Raw genomic sequence first — 20,546 nt, 5'->3', positions numbered from 1 at the left:
AATATTTTGAACTTCGAAGCGGTCTTAAATCGTGTATGATTACGTGCTCGGTGGAGATGTGACTTAACTCGGAACTTCAAAGAGATACCGGGGGAAAATCACTCGACAGAACTGACCACTTATACACTACTGGAGTGATTGACAAGGCTCACTTTGCAGGATTGTTTTGACAGAAATGTAAATAACGTGGAAATTAACCCGAGCGTAGATTCTGCTTGGTAAACAATAACTTGTCTACTAATGCCTATATCAGATGGACACTGTCTAAAGTTTGGTCTGTGATTGTAAACAATACAAGACGGGACAATCATGTTTGTATCATATGGCTAAAGTCTGAAATCTTTGCTGCACCATTGATTCAGAAATGTATTTGTTTGGCCAGAGTAATTGTATCGCAGATGACTCGGTCTTACTTACATTTCTTCATCAGTCAGTAATGAAGGTCAAACTGAAAGGTTAGATGTTTCTACACAACATGTCATACTACATTTAGTGGACTATAGTCACTATCACCAGTGAGTTACATCGTAAATTATAAATATTACTCTCGACATTTATAAATTTCTACATTTTTCATACTAAGCTTTTTAAATAATTGAAAAAAAAAATAAAATGAAAAAAAAACCTTATGATGATTATTATGATCAGGAATGGTTAATTGTCGAAAGTAAAAGTCTGTACTTACAATTTTTCTACTGAAAAATCTAGTCACCACTTTTCTGAGCATCGATTACTTTTTCGTTCTGCTTAGCATATTGTGAAAAATAAATAGTTTATCTAAGGCACTGAAGAAGGTCATTTGTTGACTGAAAATTTTGCTCATTATATATTTTATTATAGTGTATTAACATCTTTATCGGTATCGTTGTACAATCCTTTAGACTTTATATATATATTAATCAGCACACAAGAACGATCTCCTCATTTTCCCTTTCCCTTTACCTGTTATTTTATTTTGGTGAAAACACTGTAGCTCAGTTTGTTAGAGCGCCAGTCTCTGGCTGGAGGTCAAGGGTTCAAATCCCTTCGGTGTTCGTTACTAAACTTACAAAAACTGACTGTGTGCAATGCATTTACGACAGATTATTCATGCCAAGTAGATAAAAAATGAAATCGTTAGTACGGATTTGAATGACTAAAACGACACGAATTTAAGTAAAGATGTTGATTTTAAAGTTTAAATGTAAAAATTTCGTCGGGAAGGAATACCTTCACGACTTACCATAAACGTCAGCTTTCAAAGACCAATAACGTCGCAGTCTGTACCCATATTTCATTTTCCTAATGTAAATTCTTTTTCGGTAGAATATTTCTTGTATTTCTGGGGACGCCCATATTTCTATGCTGACTTTTCCTAATTTTCAATAAAAACAATTTAAAGTCTAGCATTATCTAGCATTCTGCTAAAACTAGGAACAATTTGAACGGCTGTTAAGGTAGGGATATTTTAGTTATTACTTTAGATTAATGTAATGAGAGATTTCATTTGAAACTGCTATAAAGTGTCTACACAAAACAAGAAAACTATTGGTATTGGCATTTGAATTGGAAATATGCATTTTCTTGTCCATACGTATAATTCAGATAGACGGTACAAATTGAAAACCAAATGAAAGGATGTTGGTGAAGTCATAATCAATTTCGTAGTACTTGTGATGAAAATGCTTAAATTTTCATTAAAAGTTCTGTTTTCTTTCTTGCAAGTGAAAGGTATTTTTCCACAAGGGAAATGTTGGTAAGGTCATAGGTCGTGCCAGCTACAGACAGGTGTGGATGTTTTCGATTTTAAGGTAAATTGACTATGATTGACATTTGTGCAGTTTCGTTCGCGCTAGCTTCTCTCATCTTCTACTCAGTTTATAATAAGGGAAAAGGGAATTTTTGTTAATGTTGTCAATAACATGGTGAATTTTAAAACAAATATTAATTTGGAAGTTCATTATGACTGGTCACAAGTATATCTTTAAAAAAGACAGCCGACGCACTAAACTTTGTTCTTTTTTTTACTTATAATTTTCTACATTTCATTCAGGAAATAACTCATGACACGAAATTTCAATTTCGATTTCAATCATTTTTGTATGGTATATTGTCAAAATAAGGTAAGGTCATATAAGCACTAACGGTAATGAGCGCAATGTGGAAATCTGTGCCAAAAACATACATAAAAAGATTTGTAACATACACAGAAAATTGTTACTTATTGAGCAACTATGATTTTTATGACATTTTCGAGAAAACATTGAATAATTCTGCACTTCTTAGGTATATTAGATTCTTAATAGATGGTAACTTAGGTTAGGTGAACCGATGGTGGATGCGTTCTCTTCTTTTCTAGAATTTCCTCGTATAAATGAATGTAAAACCGGAAATTATTGAAAAATGATATATTTGTACCATTAGTGTGAAGGAGTAATCAAGGGAACCAAGGTTATAGCGGAAATCAAAAGAATGTAATCCAGGGACAAAGACCAGACATGGAAAACAGACATACACAACAAAGAACATAAAGTAACTAAAATCATACATACAAAGTAACAAAAGTAAATGAGCAACTCGGATTCCACTAAAATCTGGGAGCATGGACCAGGTGCACCGGTAGGGTAAGCGTCCTCTGCTTTTCTAGAAACACCCGCCGAGTTGCTCATAAAAAGTCAAGTCCGGGGTAGACAAACGAGGAAAGGAAAACTCTGAACCGTTGAATAAATCAGTTCTCATGGAGCTGATGGATACACCATAACGATCCACGAGTTCATGATGACGACCATAAAACTTCTGTAGTGATGACTTCAATCTTGTAGCAACATAACCCTGTTCCAGAAGCCTATTTGTTAGAGTTCTAGCGCGATACAAAAAGTCTGCGTAGTTTCGGCAAGCCCTGGCATAACGTATGAGTTGTGATATGAACACTACATACGCAGGAGCCTGTTAATACTATTTATACTAATTAAGACTTTATTTCTCCAATAGACTCCGAGGTCTCATTTGATTTGTATGCAAAATGGTTAGAGTTTGGGTTACTGGACAATGCAAGGTATGAAAAATTGAGGAATGAATTGAAAACATTTAAGAGTACAAAAACTAAAAATCCACTTGTATGTATTGAAAACACAAACACGTCCGTTGACCGCTAAATTTAAAAAAATAAAAAGTTATCAAAAGTATCTCAGAATAACTTGCAGATAAAATAAAAAACAAAATGCTTATAAATGCACGTGTTCTGATGAAATGAAATATTTAATTTTTGAATTGTTTCAGATATTCAGGGATTGATTTCAAATGCGGTTTAACCAACTTTGGGGTAATCTACGTTCCATGAACCCTTAACTGGTTTTGAAGAAGCATAAATTGTCTTAAAGATGGTTATGTCAGCAACATTTGGTCAAGAATTAAAATTAATTCTAAATTGTTTTTTAATAGATTCAAGTCTAAATAAAGATATGATTTCGAAACAAAAAGTTATTTAGTTTGGAATCACAGACGGCAGACATCAATGATGTCATTGTACCAAATAAGTTTATACAAAATAACCTAAGTTGCTCAAAGAGAACCGACCAATCAGAAGGCTTATATATTTCAAATCAAGTTAAATTATTTTTGATAAACTTGGGAACTACGCACAATATTAAACACATGAGTTCTCCGCAGTATTAAAACATTTCTGTCTTGTACAAGTGATAGCATGACTTAAACCGTTAAATAGCCACTTTAAATGTGGGAATATCTTTATTTAATAAACAGCAAGACAGCATGAATAGACCCATAAAATGTTCTTCCGGTGAATTGAACGTTTGTTGGTCGATGGAATACTTGAGGTTTGACATCTATCATACAAGCATGTATTTAACATTGATCCTCGTTGTCATGGGTGACCTGTTCATTCAATGGCCGGAATGGCCAAAATTGAAATAATTTGTTGACATGAATACAAATGAATGGATCCATTTTCATTGAGAATCAGTAAACAAAATGCAAGTCAAAAAGCTATTGTTGTTGTTTAAAACTTTAACACCTCAAAGTATTCAAATTATAGCACCTTTTGAACCAAGATTACAAGTTGTCACTTTGCATTGAAAATGCGGTTGTTGGATAGGATTGGTCTTTTAACAACTGTGTTTTAATATCATGCTCAGAAGTTCTTTCCTATTCTTTCCAGGAGATCTTAACCTTTCAAGCAGATTTTAACCGCCTTATTGAAAAATTCATAGTACCTTGAAAAAAATAAAATAAAAACAAAAAAAACAAAACAAAACAAAACAAAACAAATAGAAATATGGGTAAATTGAAATATGGGTAAAATGTCCGTATGGTAACGACAAAAGCAATCATATTCTGACAAAATATTCAGCAAAAGGGCAACTTACAGACCCATTTTGGTGGAGTTGGTTCTGCTCGTGTCATTGTATATTTTTTGTCTTTCTTGTTGTTTGTTCTAGTCAGTTTATGTGTTTGACTTTGATTTTACACTCTTTCGAATCCATCTTTTCATTGCCACTTCGGTATTGCTGCTTTACCTGAATGTGAACTAATATTGAACGCGCTTAGCTTAAATCGACCACGTATTTAATAAAACGTAAACTTAATTCAATGTCACCAATTGTATAAGAAAACGAAATCAAAACTTGCTTTCCTAATAAATGGGCAGTTTTATGTCCTATATTTTTGTCCCCGTCGCAACGCGACATAGGGATTTAGCAATACTTGTCAGTGACACTTTGTGAGAGCTTACAAGCTTATATTTCGCAACGAATATGTACCAAATTTATGCCAATGGTTGCTTCTATGCATCTACCAGACAAGTTTGGACATCAAGGTTGACTGGTTAATGTTGTGATAGTTATCTCTCTTAAAAAATTAGATCCCATCTTTTGTAAGACATCACACCTCCATATCCAAACGGATTTTCATAGAATTTATACCGAACGTTTCAAAAATGAATCGCTCGGATAAGTAAAAAAAAAATCAGCAGATATAGTGTTAGATGATATTTAATCCCTTTTTACTCCAGCGGGTTGGGTACATGGAATACTGTTCTATCATTTTGACGCGGTTTCGCCGTATTGGTTTTCATCAAGCTTAAACATATATGTCTCTCTGGAACATTATAAGAATATTTTTTGACGGTGCGTCACAAAGTATTCTCGAGATGATACCAGCACATTAAAAATTCCAGTTATGTATGAGGATATGAGGTTTCAGGGAAATGTTTTCCTGTAATGTATAACTAAAAGTGAATATTCTTTTGAAACGTGCATGAATGGAAAGCCAATCGCATGTCATAAAATATCAATCGATATGCTGTCTGATTTCCCCCGTGCCCAGCGGAGATAAAACATTTTCCACGTGGGGTCTTGAAATGAACACATTAAATGCCATACATGTGCATGTATAGTGACTTTGATATTTAAAATTTGAAATCGGATAGTTAAATGGAAATCGGCTTGATAGTTCGAGCACAATGCCAATAAGAATGCAGAGATTTAAGAAAGAGTCGGTTGTTCATTATTTCGTTTTTTAAAAAATACATAAGATTAATATTTCGAATAAAAATCCCAACGGGGGATGACATTCCTATAGATAGAAGGAACGTTAAAGCATTGTGGTACGGGTGTTCTTTCAATAAAGGTAAAAATGCTTTAAAATAAATGCAAATAAGATTCTCAAAGAATTTCTATCATCGGTTTTCCTCATCTATGCCATTTTACATGTATAAGCTGTTTCTATTGTTTTTGTCCATCATGCAGTTGTGTTTCAAAACGGAATGATAATGATTTAGTATTTTGAATGTATAACCATTGACATGTTGATAAAAACAATCAGTAACATGATGTGCGGACATGCACTAATTCTAATTTTACAAGTAAAAAAACCTGTTCATACTATAAAGAGGTCATTTCTTCTACACTAAATAAAATATAACCTTGGATACCAAAAGAAAAAAAATCTTTTACCGGAACGTTTGTGATACATGGACCGAAGCAGTTACTCTTTAGAGAAATTTGGCGCGAAAAGAGGAGTGCATACGAGGTTTTCCTTCTGTGTAATGAGAAAGGCTGAGTTGTTCCGAGTGCTACAAATGCATATAACATCAATTCAATAACATTTTATATAATTAATAAACATGTAGGCCTGACAACTTGAACAAAATGCATATTATAAACATGTATGTAACATAAAGTTCATGTGTCAGGCACTTGTACATGTATGTATTAATATGATTAGATGTAAGTATTCCTTTGTTCGTTTGTAGACTTGCTGGTCTGGATATTTATATTAATCGTACAGTCAATACCAAAATGCGAATAACACGTAGATTTTATTTGAAGGACTTGAATTGTGAACTGCCGAATCAAAGGACAAGTAAATATAGATATATATATGAGTTAAATATTGTCTTGTTTTGCACAACTTACAAAGAAGAACACACTGTTTCATTCTTAAACATCCGATACCTGACTTGTTTTTATTCTATCTGCTAAAACCATCATAAGCAACCGTAGTCGTAGAATTCAAATCGAGTGTGGTGACTGAATTAAGCTTAAGTCGGCATGAAAACATTCATTGGTTGTTAAAAGATGGTTCTATCAAAAGATTCAACAGATTAAAGACAAATTTTATACCTGTCTATGTGATAAATATGCTGCAAAATATTATAAGGGTTTCATTTGAATATGAAAATTCCCTTTTACAAAGTCTTTTTGGTCTTCAACTTACAATCCTTTCAAGCATAAAAACTCCTAAACGGAAGTAATAGTGTTCAAAAAGCAATGTTTTCACACATGAGTTGAGATTAGAATCTGTTAATTTATGATGTTTCAGAGACACCTGTAAGAATTCAATAGATCCCCAGCATGACAGATCCAGATACATGACGAATCTTATTAAACGTTAAATTCAGAAGCAAGCTGGAAATACATGGCTTTTAAGCCATTTAAATATTCAATTCACTTTCATGCATTTATGTTCAAAATTGTAACAGTTATGAATAAGTCATAAATATTGGTACAAAAACACCTTTAAACTGGTAATAAAACGACAAGACGGATGAGGGTTGAAAAAGAAACCTCCTATATTCAGATGACTTTACAATATTTAATTTCTTTACATACAATTTTATCTCAATAAAAATTGATTTGAAATACTTTGAGCCTTATTTGTATCAAAAGGACCTATGGTGACTTGCGTTTCAACTATTGATGTCTTTATATAACTACAATTGTTTCATATCCATAACTTTACAATCTTGAATTTAGAAGAGTGCATCTCCTGTCATTTTGAGATTCTATGGAACGATGACGTGGTCATTTTTGAATTACATATTAATTGTACTCATTAAAGATGTTTGGTGGCAAACAAAATTTTGATTAAAAAAAAACGATTCTTAACTTATATATCTATACGCAAGTTACGAATCATGTAATGTTTAAACTAGGTAATTATGTTATTTGTAGACGCTTCAATGTATTCGAAAAAAAAGTTCAGATCAATATAAAATCTCAAATTGACTTTTCCTCAAATCAAATTTCAACAAACCTATCCAATAACATAAAATTGAAGATTTGAGGAAAAACTTCAGGATTTGATGAAATTCTCAACTTGAGATTTTTTATGAAACCCAGGTTAAATGTTAAGTTAAATCTGATATATTATTTTGCATATTCAGGTGGAAATGCCTTCAAAATGTTCATAGCAAAATACCGGACATGCACGACGTGACGACTCGTTTGGGTGTTTAAAAATGAATTTTTTCCTACTGAAGTATTTGACACATTTTCTCTGTATTTAGTAAAAATACGTCTTTAAGGTTATTTTATCGGCATATTTCATGATAGTTCGTGTCTTTTGAATACATGTGTGTGTGTGTATTTGTCATATTTGTATCTTTCCTTAAACACAAAAATAGTATTTGGGATTTATCTTTGATAGTTCCATAGATATTTTTTTTTTCGAATTATAAAAATAAACAAATCCGAATTGACAGGTAAAATATGAATTCGTACAACATATTAAACACTGCTGGTTGTAGATATTCTCGAACATGGTTTAAAAACTGCAACCAAAGTTTAATCTAGAGATGCAGCTACAAAATTAATTATATGTGTTATAAACATGCAATAATAATTGTACAGTTCACTACGTCTTTGAAATGTTTGTTAAAACCTCAACAAGACTATGAAAGACTGTAAATGTGTCAAACCCATGGTCGAAAACTTGTGTTTCATTTTCTGCAATACAAGTAGTACATGTAAATCGACATCCTTTAAAAATGTAAAGTTTAGTACAATAGTTCCTAGGATCGTTATTAATAATTTTTTATAGGTTTAAAATTCCGTCACTTTTTTAACTTCAACTTTGTACCGAGAGGCCCTGTACATGTAAAGTTACTGCACTTCTATTTTGTTTTAAGTTTACCAAATACATAACAGAGGTTAAGCATACAAAGTACAAGAGAAATCGCGAAGAGCATTGATCTTTTCGAGTAAGAATGCATTGGAAAAACATACACAGAAAAACTGCAACTTGCAAAAATATATCCATGTGTTTTCTATTAAACAGTGATTTTTGTTGTATGAAGTCTGTTATTTGATTAACAATGTAAGGGAATTTTCCCTTTGATAGTCGATGTACTATTGTATAGACCATTATGTAAGGCTATCGTGTCTGGTTTACCAATAAGGCCGACTTAACTGAATGCTATGTTGCTTACGTTTCATACTGTTTTTCAATTAACTATAGACTTATCAATATCACTTCCTGTTCCGCTTTGGTTCTTACTTTGTCCCGATATCTCGATTGTCTTTCGGAGACGTAAAACAATCCGGGATAAACAGGGATTATAAAGTCGTTTGATTGTTCTTGCAAGGAAATAGCTGTTATGAACATGTCAGAAATATCTAGAGAATTTTAAAGAAGTTAATCTCTAAAACAAAGTCATTCGTTTCGTCTTTGTTGATCATTCCGTTAAATGTTTTCCATTTGTCTGCAATGTTGTGAACATTAGCTAGAACATGAGCAAAGATCACTTGATAGTATTTATCAAACTTTCTCTTTGCCAAAATATTCACAAACATGACATTAGGTCATCACTAGTCATGGAAATGGCTATCGAGTTTCGCTAGTGATACAGCAAAGCCAATCATTGTAAAGTAATTCTATCTAAAACCATCCTTTAGATATATCAAACCAGTGCAAGCAATATGTATCCAGGACAACAATTTAAAAATGTCCTTTTTATCAGTACCCCTTCGCAACATGAAACACAATAAGTTAATATTGAAAAATCGGAAGTAACAGGAAGAAATTAAAAGGTCAGACACAATAAACAAAAACCACAAAGTACAGAAAAAACACAACAAAAATATGTTAAAAGTGAGTACATAGAACTCTTGCAGCAAGTAGCGCAACGCGTCAAACAAAGTTTGCCTTAAAGTATGTTCAGGTTGCTTATGTCCCCTCTTGAAGAAGGTATTGACATCTGACAAGTTCCTGTTGATTTTTATTCTTATATTTTATACGAACTGTTGAATTAAAAAGGAGAAAAAAAATACATTTGCTCATGACGTGGGGGAAAAAATCTATTCGAAATGCCCCTAAAACCAAAAAAATGTAGAAAGAACTCTTAAGAAGTTTTTTTTACAGTAGCATCATTTCTGTTTAAACATGATAACTTGTCTTACTTTTAACGCATTCAGTCATATTTTGTTGCTACTTTGCACTCTCTTGTATAGCCTGGTCCTATTTGACAAAATATCATGAGTCATGAGTTGGGCAGTTACTCCTCTCTACAAATTACGTTTGCCACTGGTATCAGTCATCAGTAAAATAGACCAAGACCTGCGTTTTCCAACCATGCAGTATTAACTCTGGCTACTTGTAAGTTTTTGCACTTCAGGTTTAGATTGGAACGAGTACCTCTGGGATTCCAGAAGCGTCTGGATCGTAACAAGCTGTTTAAGTTTCGCCAACATTGTGTTTGTTAAATTGGATTAATACTCAAAGGGAGACAAGTCTAAAAGTGTTACAAAAATGAATATCAAACGATTTTTATGTACATCAACTGTGGTAAATATACATGATGGTAGGAAAAAAATATACATAACATTACTGGATTTATTTTGTCATTTTACACTAGAATTCTATTTATTTGAAAAATAACCTATTTTTTGAAATGCAAAATAAAAGCAATTGATTCAGTCAACTGCGTTGTAGAATATCACTAATAACATATATATATATATACAATTTTTTTAAAGATTCATATACAATTTATTTACAAGTCCTGCAATACAGTAAACTCTCCTTTAAGCCCAGGGTATCTATAAAGGGATTCCCAGATTTCTTAGACCCTTCACACCCAGGGATTGTGTGAAGACATATTAAAAACTCCCATTTTTTTCAAATTAAACTCTTTTAAGTAAAATATTCTATATCTTGTATAATATCACAATTTATTTATTTGCAAGTATCAGCTACATGCACCTCGATAATTATAATTCAATGAACTCCAAAATAAATAACTGACACGATCGTTTAACTGCACTTTCAAAAATATATATCATTCATGTGGAGTGAAAAACAAATTCGTGATTTTTTCTAAAAATATCAGTACATCAATTTATTCGAATCTCTTAGAAATGCTTCATTGTTAATTTAGTTATCCTGTCTAGATATTTTGTAATACCGTCATCATTTTGGCATTAAATAGCTTGCGATCCTTTCTGCATTAATGTCTTGCAATGGTAACCAAATCATGCTAAAGATTTTTAGATGAAGTGAAACTAAAAGTAATTGTTTAAAAATCGATAGTCACAGGACCAACGCAATATTAATAAAACGAAACAGAAGCAACAACCAACGTTTAGAAACGAAACACAAAAACACAAAACAAAATCCCAGCTTGCTAATGTCAAAGGTATAAACTACGTCTAAGGAATATTAAAGTGGGGTCTCACACGGAAGGTGGTCTAAACTTCCACTATGAGAAAGGGGTTACCGGCATTGGCTGTCTTCCAAATGATGTTGGTGAAAAAGCCCAGCCTTCGGGATATCTGACCGGAGAACCCGGTCAGAGTTTGTCCTACTAGCAGCTGAGCTGCTCTGTTGACGCTCTGGCCTACTTGGTATCGGAGCGTTTCGAAACTCTTCAAAAGCTTCCAACTCCGGTAGCTGCAGAAGATTTTGAAATAATGCCTTCAGTTTTTTTTTAAATACACATTCATTTTTCCAAACGTTTTCCCGTTTGAATCTAATCATGATGTATTGAAAAGAACGTGTTACTCCGCATAATATATGACTAAGAAAATAGAGACAAAGACCTATTACTGGTAATCACTCATTTAGATCGTTATGTGCAATAAATATATGTTAGTTGGTTTTGTTTCATAAAGAAAATATCGAATGTAACAATTTGTTACGCTATGTATAATATAGAAAGAAAATGTCGATGTTCACATCCCTTGTAGTGTCTTATACATACCAATTTAAGGATTTTTGTTTGAAGTGAATTTCATTGGATGATATTGATGTTATTTACTTCAAAACAAATGAATATTACGACAAAATCTGGATACTGATAACTGTCCGTTAGTCGGAATCGTTCTAAGAATTCTGCAGTGTTTTAGTTCTCTGTACGAAAGTCCCTGTGGTTTACCATACGATTCTATCAGTTGTAGAATAAAGATAGGCATGCAATAATACCATTTTGTAGAGATGAACAAGATATTTTACCGGCCACTTCAATTGCTCTTCTCAATGTTGTTATTACAGTCCTGACAACAAAGAGTTTTTTAATACAGTTTTTGGCATTATATTCAGACAGAAAACACGCTATTTCCATGTGTTACGTCTGATTCTATTGATTAGTTGATTTTTGTATTTTAACGTCAATTTATATAATTGAGTTTATTTTACTGGTAGATACCTTTGTGTGTTTAATAACGAGTTTATTTCAATAACGTTCAAACGAAGGACCCTGCTTTGCGATAGTGGGAAAGTTCATACGTGAATCCTTATTCATTGCAGTTTACAGTCTTCATGACAAAAAATGCACCTGTAAGTGTACAAACAAGTGTTTGAATCTTTTGAACTTAAGAGCGCTGAGGTTCAGAGAGTAACCATTCAAGTGAAGGCAATGGAGATTATAAAAATGGCACACACATCTGGGATTCAATTCAGTGATTTCAGCATAAGCAAATGGGTTGAATATTTCTGTATGGTTTATTTTAGATATTGAAAGAATAATAACATCAAAGAAACATTGTATTTTGATTTATATAAAAAAACATTCCATGTACATGCCACTTTCAATAACTCACAAATCACTAACATGCAAAAAATTCCATACCGGTAGCATAACTTCATAAATTCATCGAAAAATTCAGACCCTTGTAAAAATCTGGATATCTTGAGGGAAAGTTGAATTTTGCATTTGTTACATATGTGTGTGTGTTTATACATGATTTTACCTACCAAGACCTTGAGCTTGTCAGTAGACATTTCACTTAAAACATCGTCAATTCGAAATATTCATCGCTTGTTTGACCAACTAATTAGTGTTAATTACATTTTAAACCGGAAAAAGAAAGATAACTCTAACTTTTAAATCTTAATTCAACTTAATACCTTAATGAATTGATTTTAGTCCTTTTTTGTATCTCGTGTTGGTACATTATACCTTTGATGTCGTACGACAGCAGGTTTTATTTTTCACTGAATGATATTTGATGTCAAATAAATAATAGATTACAGCCTGTGCCCATATAATATTTTTTAGATGTTTTATTTGTTTTTGCAAAAGTACATTACACATTTTTCTGTTTATCTGTGGTTCGATGTTTAATATAATAATAACAATAATAAAAAAAGTTTCATTGCGAATAATTTATGAAACGATTTATCAAATTTCATTGCACAGCTGCTTACAAATATTTAAAAAAAATACTAACTGGATGTAAAACGGCTAATTCCATCAGTTTGTCAAGCACTTTAATGGTCGATTTATTAAAATATTTTACAGATTATCATACTGCTTCTTATCAGATAAAAAAAAACAAAAATAAGAGAAAGCATAGACTGACAATAATAATTGGATCTTATGTCAAATAATGATTATTACGACATGTATCAACTTGTTAGCATCAAGAGCTCAGAGACGGATCCCATAGTGGTCCCATCTTTTGTGCCAAAGTTTGGCAAAATTGGACTAATAATAGCGTTGAGTGTCCCCATTCCAAATTCTTTAAATCCGCTCCTGAAGCCTCATGCCATTTTCATTTTCAGAGGAAATGGGCTTTGCTATATCTATACCCACTTAAAATACCTAATCATCTGCGTACTGGGGAAGTAAATATTGTAATGTCTTCATTCAGAGTCGCCATCTCTTTGTGTCGGCTGCCTAATTATGAATCTAACCTAATGTTCGACCGCACATTTTAATTTCTTCTTCTACAGACTGCCGTCGAGATTTTGTAGGTCGACCTCTGTTTCTTTTTCCTGCTGGTGCCCATCTCATAACAATTTTTAGTGCTGCTGTTGGCCCTATTCTTCCATGCCACACCCAGTTCCAACGTTTTTTCTTTAACATCGTTGATCAGTTATACAACAGAACCTCAACTACAGCAAATTTATTTATTAGCTTAAGTATAATTAAAACAATTATGTATAGATTTTACTATAGTAAAAACAAATGATTACATTTACTGAAAAGTGATGATTAAAAAGGATTCTGTAAGCATCTGATAAAAGTTACATGGGCCGCCGTTAGTCCACTCATTTCACATGCAGGTGTTCAACCAAATAAGGTTCTTTTGTTTTATGGGACGTGTTACTATGGTAACGAATCTAGCCATTAAAATGATGGAAAACGGCTTAAATCAAACATGAAATCCTTATATCTCTGCTGTCATGAAGACGCACTTATTTACGACAGTTGTGTCAGTATGATCTGGGGTTCTGATAAAAACTTATCACCTTGGTTCAGTGCTAAATTTGATTTTGTCTCGATCTCTTATGAAGGCTTTTTTTTGGTCTATTATGTGTTTGGGCCGTTTGCTCGCGCATATTTTTTTTAAAATTTATATTTTACTTAATTAACGGTACTAGTTTGACTAACCTGAAACTGATTGACTTTTACAGCAATTGTGTCGCCAAGACGTTAACACCGTGAGTGTGTCCATGTGACGGGACAACTCAATGGTTGACAATAAAAACAGTGGTTTTCTGTCCCCGACAATAAACAGTTGGGATGTGTTAGCTCACGGACAACATTTCACTGACAGCTACAGAGGATAATGTTACATGAACGGTTGTAAACGTTTGGAAACAAATAGTGATAATATATTTGAAAAAAGGTTGCAAACGATACATTGTGTATTTTGCTGTGTGAAAGAAGACGTGTTGAAAAGGGAAAGAATTGTGACTCGCTATCTGCAGAAATTTTATGTTTACATCAGACGACCTGTTGAATTTGGCGCCTTTCGTTGAATTGATGCCAATCAAATTTTATAATTCGAAAATATTATGCTGAATACGAAATATTATACATCAATTTTCTACAGGTTGCTAAGTTTTTTTCTACTGATACTTTGAATGAAGCAGCGTGAATAATGTACATTTTTACCCGGCCTGTCAATCAAATTTCTTTGGCTTTTAATGACACCCGATCCATTTCGTGATAAAATCGCTGTTTTAATAGACTGTCTGAAAGTTTGACAGCAGCTAGTCTTTTTAGTTTATAAAGATTTATAATTTTTCAGATATAACTAAGATAGCTGGATATTCCAAATGATTTCCGTTGAAGAACTCTACCCAATTTGAATTTTTGACGATCTGTAACTTGTTATCTTTCCTGTCCCAGCGTGACGAAGAATTTACGTAGATGAACCCCTTAGTACTATTGCGGAACTTCAATTACGCTCTCTGCAATCATATATTCATATCAGTAAAATTTGCTTATTCATTTAGATAAAAATATAGTATTTCCATCAACTGAAATTCGATATACTTTTTAACTCTTGATGTCAATGGTGATACTGTGTACTTTTACTTATTTTTATATGTCAAAATATTTTAAATGAATATGATATAGGTCAAAACTGTGGCGTAAAGGTCATTGTAATCCTCAGTAATACACCATAAAACTCAAAAATGGAAATGTGATAGTACTTTGTCAGAGTAAACGTGGTAACACCCAAAATTAGGAAAATTTTGCTCGAATAGTACTTGCACACACAGATAAATACATTTTATTCAAATAAAATTAGGTTTTTTTTCTGTCCCTAAAAAAATGGAGTAAGGCTGATAAAAAAACAAGACTCAATGCATTGTCGAATATAAAGCAATTCAAATTGAAAAGAAAGTTTTGGCATCTTGTATATCGTATTTCATGATCATTTGTGGACCGAAGCAGGTCAATTTAGACTAAGTTAATCATTGGAAGCACACATATATGACAAACATTTACAGCAATAAGAGAGTAGGTAACTGTTCAAAAATCAATGACAAAGACAACGTCAGAGACCAACAACATGAAAATCGGTCTAAACCTAAAGGCTGGGTGTAAGGAATAGAATTTTATGCTTTTTAAGTCGCCAGTATTGTTAGCGACTTCTTGCACTCGTAACTTCAGTACTTTACATTCGCACATGATTTGCATAATTATATATTACTACTCCACATTATGCTGTTGGTCGATGCCGTGTTTACCGTCACAGCTTCATAGTTCTAGCTTCATACGAGATCAAAATGCTCTTCTTCAATAGCATACACATGTGTTCTACGTGAATTTTCTGCTTGTATGAGAACGGGAAGTTTACATTAAAAGATGAAATGATCGGTCGCTAAAAATTTGAGAGAAACTTGTGGAACGAAAACATTACCCGCACTTCCTGGTAACCAGTTGTTTTGATTGAAAAACATTCGGTTCATCACGGTCAAGATTCTAGCAGAAGTCATCCGATTTTAGAGCATATCATATTCGTGCCGTTTCGGATGAAAGCAAGCCAAAATCAGTGGTATTGAATTATTTGACGATTGACGACTTTGAAGACTTCAGTCTTTGATTTTATTCTAAAGTCACCTGAATTATTCAACTTTTGTGACATTTTAGAGTTTTCACCGTTACCTTAATATAGCGTATTTCTACAATCGAAAAATTAAAGCTTCTTAATTAAGAATAAATGTCCGGAAATTCAATTCCGAAGGCATTTGGTAGTCAACTGTTCATCAAGAACCCACTCTTAACCTGGTACTACCGTGATGTCATACACCGTGGTCGGTGTCAACGACAACGTCTGTTTTCTTTACTCGTAGTAAAACACACTGTATACCCGGCATCACATAAATAAGATACTGTTAAAATTTGAATGAAAATATTTTTTACGACTTTATTGACACCTACCGTCGTTTAAATTGTCTTAAATGACTAGCTCATTCGTTTAGCCAAACGGCTTCTCCCTAAACATTGAATCGTTAAATGTCGGTGAGATTTTAATTCTCGGTCCCAATATTTACACTATCAAAGGTCGGCCATGTTTACAGTGATCGGGTTGCTAGGAGATATTGTTTACGTTTAAATGGTTTGTGGAAAAAACCGAAGAACCCAGAATGCATTTCGGTGTTAGTTCGGATATCTCGGATTTTTTTTACGCGAACAACGTACAATACCGAGAAGTTGATCAAGCAGACGATTGTTACCGGATTGTCCCGTAGAAACCAACATGGCGGATATTAGTATGGGATTTTCCCGTAAGGATGTGTTACGCACGATTTCAGCCAATAAGCGACTCGTTGGTACTAACACCTCATGCATATATGCGAACTATCTTCATATTTAATAAAAGAGAGACCACTCTAGTGGTAAGTCCCGACGGTTTAAAAAGTAGAACTTCAATTCGAAAATGTGCTGTATGTGACGTCGAGTGTAGTTAGCATTTTGTCGTCGACAGTCAAAATTAATTTAGAAGCGGCGTTGAAAAGGTACTCACATTTAAGTACAGAAATATTGTCCTACAACGGATTGAAAAAAGTTACATGAAGTGCAAGAAAGAACAAACGATTTCGTTGCAAACAATATGATATCGTGTGAATGTTGCGCATGTAATCGCACGATTTTTTTATGTAATGTACATTTATGCTTGTTGTACGACACCATACTCTTTTGTACCATATACTATTGGATCGATATCCCATTAGGTGAAATTAAAATTTGGACAGACAGAAGGACATTTATGCTGTTTTATTCATTTTGGAACCGTTTCGATCTCTTTAAATGAGTTAATTTCCTAAATGTATTTGTGTTTTGTCGATTTGCCCATTATCGGCGCTAGTAAGCTTTGAAACTCAACAACTGTTATCATACTTCTGTAATAGTTATTTTTCAACCGGATGCTCTACTCAATTGTTCATAACTTCTAAAAATTAAACGAAAAATCATTCTTACCTTCGTTTTAACCGGGCATATGCTCTCGACCTTGAATGTCCAGTAAAGTAAAAATCAATTTCATCACATTTTCTACCTCAACAAACCTCAAAGGCAATGTTAAAGTCTTTTGAAAGTGTAGAAAACCAACGAGTACTTTTCATTATATAATTCTAACATTAAATCAAGCCCTTCAACATAAAACAGTATGAGTTCAATATATTCTGGTTGTGTCCATGTTTTCTTTTCTCGGTAGTGGAAATCAAGCCAGAAAATATCAATTACTGAGAATAAATAGTTTGTGGAACCTTTTGAATGTCACGCTGAAATATTTTACATAATGTTTCCGGTATGAAATTGGAAAACATCGGAATGTACTTTTTTCAAATATGCATTTGCTGGATAAAAGTTCGAAGAGAACCATATGGAAGGTAGTCGCTTCATCTTCCTATTAACTGGTTATCATCTGCCACGAATGTCGGTCAAAATCGACAGCAGCAATCCTAAAAGTAGTATACTACTAGTACCGTGTAGTTTGATATTGATGTGCTACTTATGGGTGGAAAATTGAACAAATAACTATTACATATATGTACAAAACTACACAATTTAGCCTAATATCATATATAAAATATCGAGAAAAAAATATGACATTAGAAAGTGTTTTATTTTTTTTTGCATCGCGCTAGGCTTCTTACAATTAGGCTTCTGGAACAGGCTTATTTAGTAAAAGATTGAAGTCATCACTACATAAGTGTTATGGTCGTCATCATGAACTCGTAGATCGTTACGGTGTATCCATCTGTACCATGAAAACTTGTATGTTCAACGTGTCATAGTTTTCCTTCCCTCTTTTGTCTACCCTGAAAATCACTTCTTATAAGCAAATCGGCGGGTGTTTCTAGAATAGCAAAGAAGGCTCACCCTACCGGTACACCTGGTCCATGCTCCCAGTTTTAAATGGAGTTCGAGTTGGTCATTTACGTTTGTTACTTTGTATGAATTATTTTGGTTATATTCGGTTCTTTGTTGTGTTTGTATGTTTTCCATGTCTGGTCTTTGTCCCTGGATTACGTTCTTTTGATTTTTGCTAGAATCTTGGTTCCCTTGATGACTCATACTATATTTAGATAGTTTTTTTTAAGTAGAATGTTTGATCCTTTTTACATATTGTATACAGAATTGGTCTAATTTCGCAGTGTATCCATTTACACACACACACACATATATATATAGTTGTCAATTAGACTTCATTTTTTAAATTGAACTATGGACACACGGTCGTTCCCTTCGCGCAAAAGTATCATGTTTGCACACAAATCATATTACTTTGCACCAAAACATTGAATACCTTATTATGTTTTCTTGGTCGTTGTTTTTAATCTGTAAATATGAATTATTGAATCCTTTGCGCGTTTCACGCGTATAACTTTCACTGAATTTTGCTCAGATATATGAATAACGTTATGGCTAAAGTAGTTCAGTATCTTCCAGTTGGCCAAGAAAATAAATTCAAAATGAAATTGACACTTATGTTATATAGTCTTCTTTTCTGTTTTGACTGTTAGTATAAGTTTTGTATTTTTATATACCCCTGTCTTGTAATAAAACATTAACACCTTATCTTTCATTTTCACAAAAAAATACTCGTACATCATAGAAAAATATTGAATTGTTTAATGTTTAGGTTTTGATTGTCCATGCTGTTTCATATCAAAACGTTTTTTTTTTAAATAACCTGTTAATTTTGTTCAGTGAAAATTATGATAAAAACCACAAACAAAGCCTTACATTAATTCATTGGGTCAAAATAAATGAGGGTTATCTCCTCCTTTCAAAAGAACAACTGATATTGAACAACATGACGGATTTAACACAACTTAATATATTATTTTCATTGATAAAGAAATCATTCGGTAAAAGTACATATTACCCTCTCTAATAATTTAACGATTATATTTCTTAAAATTGTGGAATATGAAGAAGAAACGTATTTCCTGCTGTTAATCATTGAAAAAATTATGATAAAATCTTAATGGAGATTTTGATATCTTTTTAATGCAAATTTTAGGACAAGAATTCGGTAAAATGTATAAACAAAACTATGAGTTTTTTTAAGACGTCTGTGAATCATTGTTACACGAGCTATAGTTGATTTTTTCATAAAAGTACAAACTTCGTGTGTCAGGAATAATTTTAGAGAAGTTTCACTGAAAATATGTAAGTACTGTTTCTTTATCGACTGATAAAAAAAAACGCTTTAAACAAGATAAATGTGCAAAACGTGTATTCGTAAAAAATGAAAGGAGAAAACGAATAGACCAAAAATCCGTATGTTCAATGAAAAATACATTAAATGGGTTAAAGAAAATTAAATATGCTAGGAAATCAGGAGAAATAACTACATGTATTATGATAACATAAGATTAATTTGTCATGTGGCTGAAACATCTTCTGAATATTTGTATTTATTTTGCATTTATATATACGAGTAAAATGACGCAAGTGCAACATTTAAGAGGACGAAATTGAATATATAGATATATTTATAAATAGTCTTGTCACTTCCTCCTCCTCTTGCCGCTTTTTCTAGACATCTCACTTCTTGACGCTTCTTGACATATCTTGTCGCTAATTAGTGTTCGTACTTTGAATTTTCTGGCTAAAGCCAGAAAGACCTACTCTCATAACATGTAGGAAACGGAAAAAAAATCAAAATGATTTTAATACCATATTATAAAAAAACGCTTTTCAATGACGAAGATACGAAAAATACCGAGCTTTTTATGGGAAGCTCCGAAAGACGTGACTTCCTGTCAGACTGAAAATAAGAACTTCCAAGCTTTAACTTTATTTCGCATTAAATACCGTCTATTAATATATGTCATTGATTTATTTTTAATATTACAAACTGGACCAATTGAAATTATATTGTAAAGGAAAAAATAAGATAGTCAGATTGAATCAAATCATCGGAATATTTATTTTTAGATTATAAACCAAATAGAAAAGAGTTACAAGATTATATACATGGGATAAAATACTTGTTGTGTTTCAGCAGTAAGTACTGAACTCTTATTCGTAGGTGATAGACGTACAATAGATATTGTTAGATTGAAAAAGTCATAAA

The 20,546-nt window shown here is 32.8% G+C and overlaps 1 long non-coding RNA gene across 2 annotated transcripts; it reads left to right on the top strand.

Moving 5' to 3' along the window:
• The first annotated feature begins 1,264 nt into the window (after positions 1 to 1,264).
• On the top strand, positions 1,265 to 7,136 carry LOC148611503 (uncharacterized). Of its 2 annotated transcripts, XR_015924596.1 has the most exons (5): positions 1,265 to 1,436; positions 1,705 to 1,790; positions 2,971 to 3,034; positions 6,251 to 6,360; positions 6,820 to 7,136. It is a non-coding gene; the product is annotated as an uncharacterized LOC148611503 (long non-coding RNA). The 2 variants fall into 2 exon arrangements; XR_015924597.1 differs by lacking the exon at positions 2,971 to 3,034 and having other exon boundaries at positions 1,274 to 1,436; positions 6,820 to 7,135.
• The last annotated feature ends 13,410 nt before the right edge of the window (positions 7,137 to 20,546 follow it).

Source organism: Perna viridis, chromosome 7 (assembly GCF_037379345.1).
Source record: "Perna viridis isolate PV_CMFRI_1.1 ecotype Kerala chromosome 7, ASM3737934v1, whole genome shotgun sequence".
Classification (NCBI taxonomy): Eukaryota; Metazoa; Mollusca; class Bivalvia; order Mytilida; family Mytilidae; genus Perna; species Perna viridis.
This window is presented reverse-complemented; position numbering and strand designations above follow the sequence as displayed.